We start from the raw sequence: 6,337 nt of genomic DNA, 5'->3' as shown, positions 1-6,337 counted from the left end.
CCCCTCTAGTGGGTGCCTTCACAAATTGTGTTAGGAAGCAGTCATTTGTCATTTCCACCATTTCTATTTCATCCTTCGCGCTACCCACCGGGTTTTCCCATTTTATTTGGGGGAAGTTGAAATCCCCCATTAGTATGGCTTCTCCTTTGCTACACACATTTCTAATGTCATTGTATAACAGATTATTGTGCTCACCGTCTGAATCTGGCGGTCTATAGCATGCTCCTATTATTATGCCTTTTGAATTTTTGTCCGTTATTCTGACCCATATTGATTCGGTTTTATTTTCTTTGTCCAGGTTTAACACCTGGGCTTCAAGACTGTTTCTTATGTATAGCGCTACCCCTCCTCCTCTTCTGTCCTGCCTGTCTTTCCTATACAGTGTATACCCACAAATATTAAATTCGTCCCCATCACTCTCAGACAACCACGTTTCTGTAACACCTATCACATCATAGTTACCTGTTAGTGCAGTAGCTTCAAGTTCTAGAATTTTGTTTCTGATACTTCTAGCATTTAGATAAATACATTTAATGGTTGTCTTACCTGAGTTGTTGTTCTTGTTTTGATGCGGTCTCCCTTCTGTTTTTTTGTTGATTTCTCCCCCCTTCCTTTCTAGTTTAAATGCTTCCGAACCTGCTCGAGGATCTTTTCTCCGAGTAGACTAGTTCCCTTGTTATTTAAATGCAGTCCATCCCGTCTATACAGATAGTCCTCGTTGTAGAATGTGGTCCAATGATCAAGATAGGTGAAGCCTTCCCGTGTGCACCACGTCTTCAGCCATGCGTTTTGATTAATTATTTCCAGCTGTCCATATGGTCCTTTGCAAGGTGCGGGTAGTATACCAGAAAATACCACAGTTTTGGTTTTCTCTTTTAATTTCCTTCCTAGCTCTCTGAATTTGTTTTGCAGGGATTTTGGTCTGTCTCTTCCAATGTTGTTTGTACCGATGTGGACGACTACTACCGGGTCGTCTCCTGTTCGTTCTAGGAGCCTGTCCACGTTCTCAGTGATGTGCTTGACCGAGGCTCCCGGAAGGCAGCACACTGTTGTAGTAAGGGGGTCCAAACAGCGAATTGAACTTGCTGTGTTTCTCAATATGGAGTCCCCAACAATCATGACCTCCCTTCTTTTTGCTGTCTGGTCACCACTGTTAATAGGGTCCTGGATGTTGTTCCTTTCATTCTCTTGTTGTTGGTTCTGCTCATCAAAATTCTGAAGTGACTCAAATCTGTTGGTTGTTTTGATTTCTGGTGGTTGTGTTTGACGAAGTTTCTTTTTTTCCCTGCTTCTGCCTACCTGAACCCAGCTGTTCTGACCTTCTATCTCCCTGGTGGCTTTCAGTCTGTTAGGGGTGATGCAGACTTCCATGAATTGTGGGTGTGCCAGTTCCTCAAGATCCTGTTGCTGTCTCACTTCTTCCAGCTCCATTTCTAGCATACTTACTAGTTTATGCAAATCCTGGATCGCGCTGCACTTTACGCACACTTGGTTTAGCTCCGCTGGGTTTTCTCGGATTTCCCACATCAAGCAGGTGTCACAGATTACTGGCTTGAAGACCATGTTGAGTTTTTTTTTTTTTTTTTTTTTAAGTTTAGTTTCTTCTGCAGCCGTCAACCTGCTTTCAAACTGCTTCGAAACTGCTCTGTACTTTTCCACGCCTGTACTTCTCCCACTCGCTGTCGCTTCCACTCGCTGTCGCTGGGAAAATATATGATAGTCATAGTATTTTAAAATGTACTTTAAATTCTTGAAGCATTACACCTCTTTGTTTCACAACACAAGGAGTGATTCCAGCCATATTTTTAGTGGTGGGACAAACTTGTGTTTGGTTTTTTTTGTGTGTTTTTTTTTAGATATAATTTTGAAATTTAGAAAAAAGCCATTAAATGAAAAACGTCAATCTCAGGTGGAAAAATAAGCTGTTGACCAACATCTGCCAGCATCTTCCAGTCTCTAGCAGCTTCCAGTTGTCCTGAGTGAGGCTTGATTTTAACACCTTTTCTTGGTGGTTGCTCTCCTGGATGGAGGAATATTGTCATTTATGTGTAATGCTTTGATGGAACTGATGGCAACGTATTGGTCAGGTTACACTTGTCTTCCTATGCTAAGACCAAACATTGCAGCACCTGGTCATGGCACCAAGTAAACTGTCCTGAGTGGAGAGATTATAATTATTACATATGACATTTAAAGAAAAAATTCTGACATACAACAAAAACATGTATGCGATTGTCATTAAAGCAGTATTTCAGGCCAACCAATAAAGAAATTGAAACGTATTAACATTTCATTTGCAATACGTGTTCAAGTGCCTTTTAAACAAACTCACCCTTGCGTTTCACCTTAGTTCAACAGAAAATAATTAAAAAACAAAATTAGAAAAAAATAAGTCTCTGACAGAGTCGATGTTGCCGGTATGCAGAACATTTCCCTTGCAAATTGGGACAGTGTTGGAAAATGTGAGGCATGTTGCTTCCACCATAAGAGGTGGTCTTCTGTGTGAAGTATTTGTCAGCTCTGGGTTGCATCCACAAAATCAGGACTCAGTTTCTCTTTTGGTTTCTTTCTTTCTTTTTTTGGACATCAGAAAGAAACTTAAGCATTTTAAATTGGGGATCGAGAGCAACTATTAACACTTGCACAGACGTTGTTAATTTATTTTGTCAAAATAATTCCACATGTAGGACTGAGGCCTTTTGCCACTTGCCATGTTGCAAGATCTGAATGAAGCAGAGGAGCAAACATACATGATGCTTATTTCCGTCTGTTTTCAGTGACTAACATTTTATTACAGTAGCCTATTATTAAAATAAACCCTCACTCGCTCTTCTTTGTTGGATTTTGCATTTCATGATCTTGTTGCTTTTGTGTGTGGTTCTTTTTTTTTTTTGACATACAACAAAAAAACATTTTACTTTGCAAAACTACTACTAAAAAAAACACACAAAACGCATTTCTGACGAATACAAATATTTTACTTTCATGTTCGAGTACATGTAAAAAAATATTTGTTCTGATATTTGGATATTTTTCCCACCCCTACTTATTTTTCACTTGTCACGTGATAGGGATGTGACGTATTCAGTGATGACGTATTTGAAGCTACGCTTGCATAGGCCACCACAGCCCACCACGAGCAAGGTCCCCGAGCCTGCAATTATACACTCTTGGAGAAATTTGCCATGACATGAGATTTGTCGTCTGCTTGTGATAACTTTTCATTGGCTACTGCAGGCCAACCATTTAGGATGAGGGCTGGTAATAGGTTGTAACTGAGAATGAGGGTTGGAGCAAAGCCATATTTGGCTCTGGGTTGTACCTGTCCGGTAACCATGGGGATAACATGCAGGCAGGGTAACTTTAAAACCAGGGCATAATGAACAGTGATGACAGACAAATACGAGTGTAGACTGTGCAGCAATTAACACTTAAACATTAACCACTGGTTTCACAGGCCCTGATTAGCACTAATCTTGGACGATCTAATGTTAAATTACATAGTCTAGAAGTAGAAGTTTGGCGGAACACAGTGTAAAGGAATGATGTCCTTTTTAATAGGTACAACAAAGCACACAGCAGAATCAGGGTGAAAATTGAACAAACAATTGGTATCTTGAAGAGACGTTTTGGTTGTGTGCATGGGGAGATTAGGCTGGCCCCAGACAGAACTGCAAATGTGGTGCTAGTGTGTGCAGTGCTGCAGAGTATATGCATATACAAGGTCGGGTTCGGCATAGAATTTGGCAAGGACTGTGGCACTGCGCACACTGACATGAAAGTCGTTTAGTCCACATCTAATGCTGGTTTACAATCTAGGGAAATTATGCCAGTTACTGGCATGGGTGTGAAAACTGCCTCACAAATTATTGGTCAGCTTCTCTTGAAGACAGCAAAAGTTGGAGGATTATTTCCTACAAAAAAAAAAAAAAAAAAAAAAAACACTGGGAAGCCCTTCCCTCAAGTGCCAGTGCAGTGCAGTGTTTGGCTGTTCCTTGAATCCTCCCTCAGATGTGAGAATTCAGTCTGCTTTCAGTTCCCAAATGTCATTTCATCTCGAAAATTGTACTACAAAATGGCAATGTTCAATGTAATGTTTATGGCAAATAAAAAAGCACAAAATATATGTATTTACAACTTTGTCAGAAGTCCCTCAAGTAATAATTTATATATAATATATATATATAATATATATATATATATATATATATATATATATATATATATATATATATATATAAGAAATAACCCACTCCAGGGTGTGAGGTAAGACAATTCTTACCACTTAAAATTGTTTTTACCGCACACCCTGTCCTGGTTATTTCTTACACATGTTTCTGTGCGGGCTTGGAAGGAAGTGGGGGTGGGCTTTGTATACTAAAATAATGATATTTTAGGTTCTACAAAAAAAAAAAAAAAAAAAAAACATACATTGTAATATGTATCAAAATGACGCGTCTGGCGGTTCTAGGTAAGCGGTGCTTATAAAATTGTTATTTTTGCAAATCTGCCTCTCAAACGCCGTTAGGATATCTAATACATATATTTAAAAAAAGTCAAGAATGGACATGGGCATGGGATTCACAAACACAGAGTTATTCACATATTTAAACCTCGACAGGTCAAACTGACCTGAATGGCGGTTCCAGTGTAAAAAACGATATTTAGCTAAAGTGTAAAACAAATATTTAAAAACTGGAGCTCTTTTTCTTGGATTTATTTCACATCCTGGATTTAAATGTTTAAACTTTGCTAAATATTTTCAGATGTATAAATTATATCTGAAGGCACACATTGCATTTGTTTAAGAGATTTACAAATCTGAAAACCTGTATGTCAACCTATATATTTATTTTAAAACTAAGCATTTAAATGTTTTTCATGAGATTTATAAATCAGAAAAATTGCATGTCCGGATTTAGCAATCAACTTATATGTTTATTTTGAAATAACATTTTATTTTACAAAAAAACAGATTTATTTTGCGAACAACAAAGATTTAATTCGTCACCTAAATCTTGATTAGCAAAATAAATAATTATTTTGAAAATAAATATTTATTTGCAAGCAGCAAAGAAACGCTAAACCTCTACTGCCAAGTGTAAAAAAGAGAGAGAGAGAGATTTAAAAACTGGAGCTTTTTTTCCCGGATTTATTTCACATCCTGGATTTAAGTGTTTATACTTTACTGAATATATTCAGATTTATAAATTATATCTGAAAGTACACATTTAAACATTTATTTAATGTTTCACGAGATCTATAAATCTGAAAAAAGATACGCATTTTTTGTTCGCAACTGGAAAAATACAAGATTTAGGCTGTGATCAAAGAAGTGTTAACGTTAACGCTTTTTTTACACTTAGTGCCCCATATGTAACCTGGTCTGCTTTCGTTCATCCTTAACATCTTCATGGATTATTTATAATAACTGTAACAGTTAAACATACCGATCACAAAAACGAGATCTCCAGAATGCATGAACTGTATATATGGAAATGTGAACATTCACCAAAAACATTATTGTCAACAATTAGGCAAGAATTGTTTATATTGGTTGCTTTATTATAACATCCAAATAAATTAAAATGTATTTACACAAACAATTTGTAGTACATGATCCTCACTATCCTGGGATGATTAGTCACTTTCCTTTAGGTGGCTAAATTCTTTTTGACGTAGCTAGAACTACTTAAAGGTGGTCTGATCCACTTTCTCCATGTTAACTGAAACCTCTGATAAAGCAATCGGCAAATCATAAATAAATCCTTGCACGCTATTTGTAAATGACAAAGCAATCGACAAATCTTAAATCAATCCTTGCACACTATCTGTAAATGAAAAGGCAATTGACAATAGCAGCAACCAAGTTGTGTACTGTAAATGAAAAAGGAATCGGCAAATCTGAAATTGATTTGTCTCGCCTTGTACACTGAAATATCTGTAAATTAAAAAGCAATCGGCAGTAGGCAACCAAATTTACTTTCCTAGCGACATTGTCACGTCCAGCCTCTAAAATCGCTGCAATCCCTTGCAGCACATTGGGCGCAATCACCTTTAGTGACACCGCCCGCAGCAGACCTTTATTATTATTATTATTATTATTATTATTATTATTATTATTATTATTATTATTATTATTATTATTATAGCACGGAGCCTGTTTCAAATGGGTTTAAATCTCCATTTGGACTTTGAAACAGGAAAATACGCAATCTGACCACATGAACGTTTTTGATTTTTGAGTGGGTGGGATGTTAATTAGGTAGCAACTTAATTTGCATAACATTCTTCAGAGTGTCTGAATTGGGGTTTTTCAACTTTTCTCATCCTTCTG

This window comes from Polyodon spathula, chromosome 2 (assembly GCF_017654505.1).
Source record: "Polyodon spathula isolate WHYD16114869_AA chromosome 2, ASM1765450v1, whole genome shotgun sequence".
Taxonomy (NCBI): domain Eukaryota; kingdom Metazoa; phylum Chordata; class Actinopteri; order Acipenseriformes; family Polyodontidae; genus Polyodon; species Polyodon spathula.
The sequence above is the reverse complement of the archived record's forward strand: the minus strand, read 5'-3'. Positions refer to the sequence as shown.